At 28.2% G+C, this 15612-nt stretch overlaps 2 pseudogenes across 2 annotated transcripts; both read right to left on the reverse strand.

The window, feature by feature from the left end:
- Positions 1 to 3319: 3319 nt before the first annotated feature.
- On the reverse strand, positions 3320 to 4190 carry LOC148766556 (E3 ubiquitin-protein ligase RHA2A pseudogene; annotated as a pseudogene). Its single transcript, XR_016035053.1, has one exon. The product of XR_016035053.1 is annotated as an E3 ubiquitin-protein ligase RHA2A pseudogene (transcript).
- A 4010-nt stretch (positions 4191 to 8200) lies between these two features.
- LOC148766557 (E3 ubiquitin-protein ligase RHA2A pseudogene) lies at positions 8201 to 9071 on the reverse strand (annotated as a pseudogene). Its single transcript, XR_016035054.1, has one exon. The product of XR_016035054.1 is annotated as an E3 ubiquitin-protein ligase RHA2A pseudogene (transcript).
- Positions 9072 to 15612: the final 6541 nt, after the last annotated feature.

The following is a 15612-nucleotide window of genomic DNA, read 5'->3' on the forward strand; positions in this document are numbered from 1 at the left end:
GATAAAAATAATAATATTTAAACGATTATCTCTTTATAATAACACCAATTCAAGTAAAACAAAATGGAATGAAATAAAAAAAAAATTATCTCTTAATTCAGAGTTGTAACATATGAAATTCAATTAAATATTAGTAAGAAAAATATGCGAATGGCGCAAAGCACGATATGAAGATTAAGTGAAATAATTTAAAACATATGGTATAATTCTATTTCATGAAATGCAATCTACTATACCATGTGAATCCTCTCCAAAATAACTAACTTAACAACAAACACAGTAGCATAGAGGTAACACAATAGATATTCAAATAACCTGCAAGTTTATCACTAACAACATTCAATTAGTGATGCACATTACTCAAACAACAACACAACTTATAAATATTACAAAAAAGCTAGAAAAGATGTATACGCCAATACCAATAATAATACCAATGTTGATTTCAATATTTTGAAACTAATATTGATACTAATACTAATACTAATACTAATACTAATACTAATACTAATACTAATACTAATGCTAATACTAATATCAATATTAGTACTAATACTAATACTAATAATAATACTAATATTGATAGTAATAATAATAGTAATGCTGATATTAATATTGATACCAATACTAATACTGATACTCGTACTAATACGGGTACTCATACTAATATTAATTATAATCCTAATACTAACCTTAATACTAATACTAATACTAATACTAATACTAATACTAATACTAATACTAATACTAATACTAAAAACTAATATTAATACTAATACTAATACTAATACTAATACTTATACTAATATTAATACTAATACTAATACTAATACTAATACTAATACTAATACTAATACTAATACTAATTCTAATACTAATACTAATACTAATACTAATACTAATACTAATACTAATACTAATACTAATACTAATACTAATACAAATACTAATACTAATACTAACACTAATACTTACTGATATTGATACAAATACTGATATTGATATTGATACTGATACTGATACTGATACGGATACGGATAGTGATACTGATACTGACATTGATACTGATATTGATGTTAATACTGATACTGATGTTGATAGTAATACTGATGTTGATACTCATATTGACATTCATAGTAATATTAATATTAATAATAATACTATTACTAATAGTGATACTAATATTGTTATTCACACTGATATTGATGCTGATAAAAATACTAATAAAAATATTATACACATAATACTGATACAAATATTAATATTGATATTGATACTGATACTGAAATTCATACTAATATTGATACTCATACTGATTTTGATACTAAAATTGATACCGATACTGATACATATACTGATATTGATACTGATACCGATCATGGTACTGATATCGATATTAATACTGATACGGATACCTATACTGATATTAATACTAATATTAGTAAAAATACTAATACTATTACTAATAGTAATATTAATACTAATATTGATACTAATACTATTACTAATACTAATATAAATGCTAAAACTAATTTTAATGCTAATGATCTAATGCTAATGTTACATATATATATACTGATACCGATACCGATACCGATACCGATACCGATACCGATACTGATACTTATTCTGATATCGATACCGATATTGATACCGATACTAATAATGATACAGATACTGGTAGCTATATTGGTACGGATACATATTGTGGTACTGATACTGATACTTATACTGATACCGATAATAATATTGATACGGATAATTATACTTATGTTAATACTAATATATATTTGTACTAATACTAATACTGATACTAATACTAATATTGATACTAATACTAATATTAATACGAATACTAATACTAACACTAATACTAATACTAATACCAATAGTAATACTATTACTAATACTAATATTATACTAATACTATTATTAATACTATTACTAATACTAATATGTTAATATTGTTAATGTTAATGCTAATACTAATTTTGATGCTAATGCTAATATAATCTAGATATGCTAATTATTATGCTAATGTTAATTATGATTGTAATTCTAATATTATCCAAATCCTTATCGTATTCCTAATTATATTCATAACACTAATAATAGTTCTAATAGTAATCCTAATCATAATCCTATTCCTAACACTAATCATAAGCTTAATAATTTTAATACTAATAATGCAAATGCTAATGCTAATGTTAATTCTAATTCTAATCCCAATCCTAATGCTAATCATAATCCTAATTAATACTAATGCATGTCACTAATTATCGTACTAAGCATAATCATAATCTTAATTATAATTCTAATACTAATATTAATCATAATCCTAATAGTATATATATTAATCCTAATTACAATCTGAATCCTATTTCTAGTATTAATACTAATACTAATTCAAAGAATCTTAATTATATTTCTAATTCTAATACTAATATTAATCACAAATTCTGATTTTGCAATAAATTTTTTTTTGCAATGATCTATTATTTAATATAAAAAAAACAATTATATTCAATCTCAAACATTTATATCAATTTTTTTATGTGTGGTAGCTGAAGCATAAAAAAACACATATTAAATATATCAGAAATTAATATTTAATTATATTATCAAACTGGCATTAAGATTAATTAAAATATTATAAGGGTATAAGCAAACGTTAAGACGTAAAAGAACAATAATCTTTGTTAATAAGATAAATTATGAAAATCCTCCTGAACTTAGGCTAAATTACAGAAAACACCCCCACTTATCGGTGATTATACCAAAATTCGCCCTGATGTTTGTTTCTGTCTTACACGACCCCCTTATGGTATGTTTTTTTTACGGAATCTTTTTTATTCCATGTAATGTCCCAAAAAGTATGGAGTCTACCCTTGCAAATGTGACATTTCTATTATCGTACTTTTTAAACTAAAAAATTACCCTCGGGGTGGTCATGGTAATAAGAAAAATTTGTGAAAGTGTTATTTAAGAAGAATAAAGATTTCGTGTAAAGTTCACCTGAGAGTAATTTTTGTCTTTAAAAAATACCATAAAGAAATGTCGTGTGTGCAGGGTACAATAAGCATTATTGGAATATTCCACGTAATAAAAAAATTCCTTGAAAAATCATACCATAAGGGGGTCGATGTAAGACGTAAACAAACATTAGGGGAATTATTAATATAAACTATTTACGGCAAGAGCACTTCGAGTGGGATTATTAAATGAGCTATAAGAACATTTAACCACCATTTTTATACTCCAAAAAAAGAAAAAAGAAGACACTAAATAAAAAAATTAGATATGCAGGGGTATAGTGGTATACATACAAATCACCGTTTATATTTATTTATTCAAAACAGGATGAAAAATTTACACAAAAACATTTTAAAAGAGTCTACAACTCTTCAAAAAAATCAGGAGATCGATAAGAACTCCCAAAAATTACTACCAAATACCAATAACTGGGGGGAAAAAGTCAAAGGTCAAAACTGCTAAAATGCCTTTAACACGAAATTGAAAAAGAAAAAAAAAAAAAAAAAAAAAAAGAAATAGATCCACGTCATCATCTCTTAGATTAAAGCTCGTTTTATCGCCACGCGCCGTGGAGAGACGAGTCATTGTAAAGGGAACCAAGCCAGAAGATCACCAGCCACGCGCCTCCTCGTGTATTCAACACGCTCGTCGGAGACCAGCGGCGCGCGGCAGAGGGGACATCCGAAGTTGAGGTGTCCGAGCCAACCGTCGATGCAATCCTTGTGGAAAACGTGGCGGCAGGCCAGCTTGCGCAGGCGGTCCCCATCCCCCATCCGGTTCAGGCAGACCACGCAATCGGCCGACCCGAACCGGTGGTCAACGCCACCGTCTTCGTCCGATTTGTACGGGTACGAGCAGACCGGATTGAGATTGAGCTGCTCGCATAGAAGGACAACCCCCGCCAAACCAGACCCGACGAAATCGCACATGGAGATGCCGGAATGGTGGCAATCGGCCGGTTCGAAGGCGTGGCCGGAGGAGAATAGGCCGAGTGCGTGCATAATAGTGAAGAGAACGGAGCGTAGATAACGTACGCTCTTGCCGATTAGTACTGCCATGAGTACGATGATTGATTCAGATGACAAATCCGAGAGCTGGTTTTGTAACCCCATTTTCTCTATTAGCCAACCAGATTGAGATATCTCTCTCTCCCTTGTGCGTGTGTCTATATATATATATATATATATATATATATATATATATATATATATATATATATATATATATATATATATATATATTGTAATGCGGGAGTTTATGGTGTAATTGTTTTGGGTGGGGTGGGGTGGGGTGGGGTAGGCAATATCGATGCTACACCCGGTGATTTTAACCAGACACCTTAATTGCTAAGATTTCCACTACAGGTTCAGTTATGGCCCATTGAGTTTTAGAAAAATAATTATAAAATAAATTAAAAATGACACATATCAATAAGAGAGTTACCCGGTGATTTTTACCGGGTGTAGCATCGTATTCCCCGGCGGGGTATTAAAGGGTAATATTAGGAACCCAAAGAGTTGGAGAGATTTTAACTCTTAGTGAAGGCCCATGTGTGGAAGGGTCCACCTTTGGAATATTTTTGTTTATTTTATTTATTATTATTATTATTATTATCTTTTTTAGAAGGAATAATTTTTTATTTTTTTTATTGGGAATATATTACTATAGTTTATTCAAATGGATTCATATGATGTTTGTTTTGGGGTGAAAATTGAATGGACGGATTAAGAATTAATATTTTCAACAAATAAAAACTTTAAAAAAATATGTAATGAAAACTATGTCAATACCTTTACAAAAAGAAACTAGTACTTCACCCGTGCGTTGCACGGATATCAGTTTTAAAATGATAAAAATAATAATATTTAAACGATTATCTCTTTATAATAACACCAATTCAAGTAAAACAAAATGGAATGAAATAAAAAAAAAATTATCTCTTAATTCAGAGTTGTAACATATGAAATTCAATTAAATATTAGTAAGAAAAATATGCGAATGGCGCAAAGCACGATATGAAGATTAAGTGAAATAATTTAAAACATATGGTATAATTCTATTTCATGAAATGCAATCTACTATACCATGTGAATCCTCTCCAAAATAACTAACTTAACAACAAACACAGTAGCATAGAGGTAACACAATAGATATTCAAATAACCTGCAAGTTTATCACTAACAACATTCAATTAGTGATGCACATTACTCAAACAACAACACAACTTATAAATATTACAAAAAAGCTAGAAAAGATGTATACGCCAATACCAATAATAATACCAATGTTGATTTCAATATTTTGAAACTAATATTGATACTAATACTAATACTAATACTAATACTAATACTAATACTAATACTAATACTAATGCTAATACTAATATCAATATTAGTACTAATACTAATACTAATAATAATACTAATATTGATAGTAATAATAATAGTAATGCTGATATTAATATTGATACCAATACTAATACTGATACTCGTACTAATACGGGTACTCATACTAATATTAATTATAATCCTAATACTAACCTTAATACTAATACTAATACTAATACTAATACTAATACTAATACTAATACTAATACTAATACTAAAAACTAATATTAATACTAATACTAATACTAATACTAATACTTATACTAATATTAATACTAATACTAATACTAATACTAATACTAATACTAATACTAATACTAATACTAATTCTAATACTAATACTAATACTAATACTAATACTAATACTAATACTAATACTAATACTAATACTAATACTAATACAAATACTAATACTAATACTAACACTAATACTTACTGATATTGATACAAATACTGATATTGATATTGATACTGATACTGATACTGATACGGATACGGATAGTGATACTGATACTGACATTGATACTGATATTGATGTTAATACTGATACTGATGTTGATAGTAATACTGATGTTGATACTCATATTGACATTCATAGTAATATTAATATTAATAATAATACTATTACTAATAGTGATACTAATATTGTTATTCACACTGATATTGATGCTGATAAAAATACTAATAAAAATATTATACACATAATACTGATACAAATATTAATATTGATATTGATACTGATACTGAAATTCATACTAATATTGATACTCATACTGATTTTGATACTAAAATTGATACCGATACTGATACATATACTGATATTGATACTGATACCGATCATGGTACTGATATCGATATTAATACTGATACGGATACCTATACTGATATTAATACTAATATTAGTAAAAATACTAATACTATTACTAATAGTAATATTAATACTAATATTGATACTAATACTATTACTAATACTAATATAAATGCTAAAACTAATTTTAATGCTAATGATCTAATGCTAATGTTACATATATATATACTGATACCGATACCGATACCGATACCGATACCGATACCGATACTGATACTTATTCTGATATCGATACCGATATTGATACCGATACTAATAATGATACAGATACTGGTAGCTATATTGGTACGGATACATATTGTGGTACTGATACTGATACTTATACTGATACCGATAATAATATTGATACGGATAATTATACTTATGTTAATACTAATATATATTTGTACTAATACTAATACTGATACTAATACTAATATTGATACTAATACTAATATTAATACGAATACTAATACTAACACTAATACTAATACTAATACCAATAGTAATACTATTACTAATACTAATATTATACTAATACTATTATTAATACTATTACTAATACTAATATGTTAATATTGTTAATGTTAATGCTAATACTAATTTTGATGCTAATGCTAATATAATCTAGATATGCTAATTATTATGCTAATGTTAATTATGATTGTAATTCTAATATTATCCAAATCCTTATCGTATTCCTAATTATATTCATAACACTAATAATAGTTCTAATAGTAATCCTAATCATAATCCTATTCCTAACACTAATCATAAGCTTAATAATTTTAATACTAATAATGCAAATGCTAATGCTAATGTTAATTCTAATTCTAATCCCAATCCTAATGCTAATCATAATCCTAATTAATACTAATGCATGTCACTAATTATCGTACTAAGCATAATCATAATCTTAATTATAATTCTAATACTAATATTAATCATAATCCTAATAGTATATATATTAATCCTAATTACAATCTGAATCCTATTTCTAGTATTAATACTAATACTAATTCAAAGAATCTTAATTATATTTCTAATTCTAATACTAATATTAATCACAAATTCTGATTTTGCAATAAATTTTTTTTTGCAATGATCTATTATTTAATATAAAAAAAACAATTATATTCAATCTCAAACATTTATATCAATTTTTTTATGTGTGGTAGCTGAAGCATAAAAAAACACATATTAAATATATCAGAAATTAATATTTAATTATATTATCAAACTGGCATTAAGATTAATTAAAATATTATAAGGGTATAAGCAAACGTTAAGACGTAAAAGAACAATAATCTTTGTTAATAAGATAAATTATGAAAATCCTCCTGAACTTAGGCTAAATTACAGAAAACACCCCCACTTATCGGTGATTATACCAAAATTCGCCCTGATGTTTGTTTCTGTCTTACACGACCCCCTTATGGTATGTTTTTTTTACGGAATCTTTTTTATTCCATGTAATGTCCCAAAAAGTATGGAGTCTACCCTTGCAAATGTGACATTTCTATTATCGTACTTTTTAAACTAAAAAATTACCCTCGGGGTGGTCATGGTAATAAGAAAAATTTGTGAAAGTGTTATTTAAGAAGAATAAAGATTTCGTGTAAAGTTCACCTGAGAGTAATTTTTGTCTTTAAAAAATACCATAAAGAAATGTCGTGTGTGCAGGGTACAATAAGCATTATTGGAATATTCCACGTAATAAAAAAATTCCTTGAAAAATCATACCATAAGGGGGTCGATGTAAGACGTAAACAAACATTAGGGGAATTATTAATATAAACTATTTACGGCAAGAGCACTTCGAGTGGGATTATTAAATGAGCTATAAGAACATTTAACCACCATTTTTATACTCCAAAAAAAGAAAAAAGAAGACACTAAATAAAAAAATTAGATATGCAGGGGTATAGTGGTATACATACAAATCACCGTTTATATTTATTTATTCAAAACAGGATGAAAAATTTACACAAAAACATTTTAAAAGAGTCTACAACTCTTCAAAAAAATCAGGAGATCGATAAGAACTCCCAAAAATTACTACCAAATACCAATAACTGGGGGGAAAAAGTCAAAGGTCAAAACTGCTAAAATGCCTTTAACACGAAATTGAAAAAGAAAAAAAAAAAAAAAAAAAAAAAGAAATAGATCCACGTCATCATCTCTTAGATTAAAGCTCGTTTTATCGCCACGCGCCGTGGAGAGACGAGTCATTGTAAAGGGAACCAAGCCAGAAGATCACCAGCCACGCGCCTCCTCGTGTATTCAACACGCTCGTCGGAGACCAGCGGCGCGCGGCAGAGGGGACATCCGAAGTTGAGGTGTCCGAGCCAACCGTCGATGCAATCCTTGTGGAAAACGTGGCGGCAGGCCAGCTTGCGCAGGCGGTCCCCATCCCCCATCCGGTTCAGGCAGACCACGCAATCGGCCGACCCGAACCGGTGGTCAACGCCACCGTCTTCGTCCGATTTGTACGGGTACGAGCAGACCGGATTGAGATTGAGCTGCTCGCATAGAAGGACAACCCCCGCCAAACCAGACCCGACGAAATCGCACATGGAGATGCCGGAATGGTGGCAATCGGCCGGTTCGAAGGCGTGGCCGGAGGAGAATAGGCCGAGTGCGTGCATAATAGTGAAGAGAACGGAGCGTAGATAACGTACGCTCTTGCCGATTAGTACTGCCATGAGTACGATGATTGATTCAGATGACAAATCCGAGAGCTGGTTTTGTAACCCCATTTTCTCTATTAGCCAACCAGATTGAGATATCTCTCTCTCCCTTGTGCGTGTGTCTATATATATATATATATATATATATATATATATATATATATATATATATATATATATATATATATATATATATTGTAATGCGGGAGTTTATGGTGTAATTGTTTTGGGTGGGGTGGGGTGGGGTGGGGTAGGCAATATCGATGCTACACCCGGTGATTTTAACCAGACACCTTAATTGCTAAGATTTCCACTACAGGTTCAGTTATGGCCCATTGAGTTTTAGAAAAATAATTATAAAATAAATTAAAAATGACACATATCAATAAGAGAGTTACCCGGTGATTTTTACCGGGTGTAGCATCGTATTCCCCGGCGGGGTATTAAAGGGTAATATTAGGAACCCAAAGAGTTGGAGAGATTTTAACTCTTAGTGAAGGCCCATGTGTGGAAGGGTCCACCTTTGGAATATTTTTGTTTATTTTATTTATTATTATTATTATTATTATCTTTTTTAGAAGGAATAATTTTTTATTTTTTTTATTGGGAATATATTACTATAGTTTATTCAAATGGATTCATATGATGTTTGTTTTGGGGTGAAAATTGAATGGACGGATTAAGAATTAATATTTTCAACAAATAAAAACTTTAAAAAAATATGTAATGAAAACTATGTCAATACCTTTACAAAAAGAAACTAGTACTTCACCCGTGCGTTGCACGGATATCAGTTTTAAAATGATAAAAATAATAATATTTAAACGATTATCTCTTTATAATAACACCAATTCAAGTAAAACAAAATGGAATGAAATAAAAAAAAAATTATCTCTTAATTCAGAGTTGTAACATATGAAATTCAATTAAATATTAGTAAGAAAAATATGCGAATGGCGCAAAGCACGATATGAAGATTAAGTGAAATAATTTAAAACATATGGTATAATTCTATTTCATGAAATGCAATTTACTATACCATGTGAATCCTCTCCAAAATAACTAACTTAACAACAAACACAGTAGCATAGAGGTAACACAATAGATATTCAAATAACCTGCAAGTTTATCACTAACAACATTCAATTAGTGATGCACATTACTCAAACAACAACACAACTTATAAATATTACAAAAAAGCTAGAAAAGATGTATACGCCAATACCAATAATAATACCAATGTTGATTTCAATATTTTGAAACTAATATTGATACTAATACTAATACTAATACTAATACTAATACTAATACTAATACTAATACTAATGCTAATACTAATATCAATATTAGTACTAATACTAATACTAATAATAATACTAATATTGATAGTAATAATAATAGTAATGCTGATATTAATATTGATACCAATACTAATACTGATACTCGTACTAATACGGGTACTCATACTAATATTAATTATAATCCTAATACTAACCTTAATACTAATACTAATACTAATACTAATACTAATACTAATACTAATACTAATACTAATACTAAAAACTAATATTAATACTAATACTAATACTAATACTAATACTTATACTAATATTAATACTAATACTAATACTAATACTAATACTAATACTAATACTAATACTAATACTAATTCTAATACTAATACTAATACTAATACTAATACTAATACTAATACTAATACTAATACTAATACTAATACTAATACAAATACTAATACTAATACTAACACTAATACTTACTGATATTGATACAAATACTGATATTGATATTGATACTGATACTGATACTGATACGGATACGGATAGTGATACTGATACTGACATTGATACTGATATTGATGTTAATACTGATACTGATGTTGATAGTAATACTGATGTTGATACTCATATTGACATTCATAGTAATATTAATATTAATAATAATACTATTACTAATAGTGATACTAATATTGTTATTCACACTGATATTGATGCTGATAAAAATACTAATAAAAATATTATACACATAATACTGATACAAATATTAATATTGATATTGATACTGATACTGAAATTCATACTAATATTGATACTCATACTGATTTTGATACTAAAATTGATACCGATACTGATACATATACTGATATTGATACTGATACCGATCATGGTACTGATATCGATATTAATACTGATACGGATACCTATACTGATATTAATACTAATATTAGTAAAAATACTAATACTATTACTAATAGTAATATTAATACTAATATTGATACTAATACTATTACTAATACTAATATAAATGCTAAAACTAATTTTAATGCTAATGATCTAATGCTAATGTTACATATATATATACTGATACCGATACCGATACCGATACCGATACCGATACCGATACTGATACTTATTCTGATATCGATACCGATATTGATACCGATACTAATAATGATACAGATACTGGTAGCTATATTGGTACGGATACATATTGTGGTACTGATACTGATACTTATACTGATACCGATAATAATATTGATACGGATAATTATACTTATGTTAATACTAATATATATTTGTACTAATACTAATACTGATACTAATACTAATATTGATACTAATACTAATATTAATACGAATACTAATACTAACACTAATACTAATACTAATACCAATAGTAATACTATTACTAATACTAATATTATACTAATACTATTATTAATACTATTACTAATACTAATATGTTAATATTGTTAATGTTAATGCTAATACTAATTTTGATGCTAATGCTAATATAATCTAGATATGCTAATTATTATGCTAATGTTAATTATGTAGAGATCCAAACTCAATTTAAAAGGGAAACCGTATTTTGTTTGAACAACAACGTGGAATTCCATACACCTTATTAATAATTTCCGATGATGTCATTAAAATGATTTATTTAATCACCATTATATTTTAGATATAACTAATATTTTTCTTCGATCAGATAAAAGATCGAACGAGTTCTTCTTCTGTCATCATCTATTATATATATGAATATGGAAATATGGAGATATGGAGATATGCTTTAAACGTGTGGTACAAATTAAATGTCTGATATTATTATGATGAGAAGATTTTTTTGTTTCTCAAGTTTTGCGGGATAATTACAGTTTTGGTCCCCCAAGTTTGCACGTTTTTCACTTTTGATCCTCCATTTACCGCCGTCAACAAAATACACATTAGAGTTGTCACATTTTAACACATTTAGTCCCTCCGTCTGTTTGACCGTTAAGTAGTAACGGTCAATGGTTGAATTTGGGGTTTTTCTTTGAGAAAATTGCAATAAGACCCCTGTATTCTTTCAAAATACTCTAAAAACCTCTAAAAATTTATCCAACTATAATTTAATCCCAATTTCATCAATTAACCAATTTTAACCAATGAATCCGATTTTTCAAAATTGGATAATTCGACGTTGACTTTTGTTTTAACTCGGTTGACTTTTTTTTCGATTGATCTTTTTTTTTTCCGCTGTTAACCGATGTTTGAATGTCGGGTTAACAGCGTTGACATTTTTTTTCTTGATTTTTATTTTATTTTTATTTAAGTTGTTGGGTAATGGAAAATATAATTTTAAAAAAATTCAAAGCTGATAATCAACAAGAAAATAATATCATAAAAAAAAGTCAAAATAAAGAAAAAAGGAAAAAGTCGCCGCATCTCAATAACGGAAAAAATTTAAGACAAAAAAAAAAGATAAAAATTAACGGCAGGTGTTAGCCCAAAAAACCGTTGTACTAGGTTATCTCATTCCAAATTTTCTCCGCACATGCCTAATTCATCTTCTTAATATTTTTTGGGAAGAAATTTGGGATGCAAGGGCTGTTCCACGAAGAAAAAATTGAGGGGAAAAAATCATGGATTTTAGAATTTTTTTAAATTGTATTTTGGCCCTTGAATTTTAGATAAAAACTTTGTTGGAAGTTTGTAATTTTAATATTACGATACTAGATATTAATATAGTATTATTATTGTGTTATATAGTAACTGTGTTGATCTGAAAAAAACGTCACAGGAAAAAGTTCATAAAAAATCAAGAAAAATAAAAAAGTCAACATTGTTAGCCGAGAATACAATGTCGGTGAACGGCGTCAAAATCAATATTAAATAAAAAAGTCAATGCCGAAAAAAAAGTAAAAAAAAAAAATCAACGGCGGTGAACGGTCAACGTAATGGTGTTAAAAATTGGGGTCGTTTGTCAAAATTGATTAAATGATGAAATTGAGGTTAAATTAGGGTTGAATAAAATTTTAGGGGTTTTTAGAATATTTTAAAAGAATGCAGGGGTCTGAGTGCAATTTTTATCTATGAAAAATCCCAAATTCAGCTCTAATTCTACAGTTGACCGTTACTTCTTGACGGTCAAACAGACGGATGGACTAAATGTGTTAAAATGTGACAACATTAGTGTGTATTTTGTTGACGGCAGTAAATGGAAGACCAAAAGTGAAAAACGTGCAAACTTGGGGGACCAAAACTGTAATTATCCCCAAGTTTTGCCTATACGATTCTGTTTCTTCATTAAATTCTCAATTTTTCTTTTTCTTTTTTCTAATGATTGTTTATTGTTAGGAATATTGTTGCTGGTTGAAAAAATGTTTCATTTTATAATAGGGATGTTAGATAAAACCCCTCAAATATTGTTTTATTTTTTTTTTCATTTTCTTTACTTTTTTTTTTTATTGTTTTTCCTAACCGACTACGATATTAATCAACTATAATGTAGTTGATTAAATAATATACTACTAAAATCGATATGAATGATTGAACTGACAATAAACGAAAATAAGTGCATCGCCATCAGTGAAACCGAACACGATTCAACAGAAGAATCCAAACAATAACAAACAACCACAGTAAATGTTTAAATTGGCAATAATGCACTCACAAAATATAGATAAAGGAATGGAATATCCCTCATCTTTTTCATTACTTAATCTTGGCATTCAAATTATAACCAATTGTTTGGTTTCAATAATTGTAAGTTTATATTAATTAATTCAAGTTGCATATTTCAATTACAACTAGTAGGAAAATATTCGTATGTATATAATACTTGCAAGAAATTTCAAATAAATAAACAATCGAAGAGTTGAAGGACGTGTTTGGGCGGTGATCAGGTAGAAGGTTTGAAACTAAAAAGATTTGCCAATATCTTCTCCACAAATTGCAACATTAGATTAAGCATAATTGCAAATTATAGAGTATTATTGGCCATTAATTCGCAAGTGGATTAAAGAGATTAATAAAGACTTTTTAATTTTTATTTGTTTATTTGATAGATACCACTAAGAGCAACTCCAATGGAGGCACTAAATGAGGTATCAAACTAAAAAACTACCACTTTGATGCTCTAAAATTAAAAAAATCCTTCTCCAATGGAGGCATTAAATGGAGAATTATTTTGATACTCAACCACCCCGAGGTGCAAAAATACTCCCGGAAAATGAGGTATCAAAAACATAACCACCTAATTAACCTATCAGTATTTGACACGTGGCATTTCAAAATATAATTATTCGTATACTTAAAATTTGATAATCTATTTGATACTTGTGGTTGGAGTGAATATTTTTTCAAGAAGTATCAAAGTATTATATCAAGCATCAAATAAATATTTAATGCTCCATTTTGATATCTCTCCATTGGAGCTGCTCTAAACAGTAAACTTCTAGGTACGTACTTATCTCCTGTCACGTATTTTCTATTCGAAGATTTTCGTGTACAAACAACTTATCTTAGAGAATATTCCATTCTTAACACCATTTTTTTCATTAAATCCTATTTCTTATGGTGACAAAATGGGGTTATCTCCATATGTAGTACGTCGTTCTACCGTTTAACAATTTATTTTAACAAAATAGTATATTTGGTCTCCTACCAATTCTATTAAATTTTACACCAAATAAAAAATCATTAATATTTCTATTCTTGATAAATGAAAATGTAAATATATAAAAAGAAATATATAGAGTGCTGCTATTTCCACCTCCAAAGTATCTCAATTCACCACCAAAGAAAAATAAAATGTCTTAAATACCCCTCAAATTTATAATTCACCGCATGCATTTCCTTATATTCGTTTAATCCTTTCATGTGTTCTAAGTTATTTATATTTTATTTAATTTTTCCAATTTTTTATTTTTTCTATTTTTCTATTATTTTTTTTTTTGCATAAAATATTTATTACAAAATATTGAAAGTTCCATATCAATTGACCTACGGATTATGTAATTATTTTTAGGAAACAAAACTATATTAAGCTAAACTAGCCAATTCTAGAGAAAGTTCATGATCTTCCATACAAAGCACTCTTAATTTATTTCTCCAAGAACGTGAATCATGTTCTTTTGACTTTCGGAAATGTTTTTCTCTGTCGAAAGTATTATTCACTTAAGGTGGAGAGGGTGAGATTTTCCGATAAAGAGTCCAAAGAAAATGGTGGGGCCTTTTTTATTAATTAGTTTAGTGGTGGACGATTTATAAATTTATAAAAAATATAGGTGAAAGAAGAAAAAAATGGGTAAAATGGAAATATATTTAATTTGATGGTGAAATTTGATATTTTGAGGGTGGAAATAGCACGTCTC

Source organism: Erythranthe guttata, chromosome 12 (assembly GCF_056151865.1).
Source record: "Erythranthe guttata isolate IM_541 chromosome 12, IM_541, whole genome shotgun sequence".
Taxonomy (NCBI): domain Eukaryota; kingdom Viridiplantae; phylum Streptophyta; class Magnoliopsida; order Lamiales; family Phrymaceae; genus Erythranthe; species Erythranthe guttata.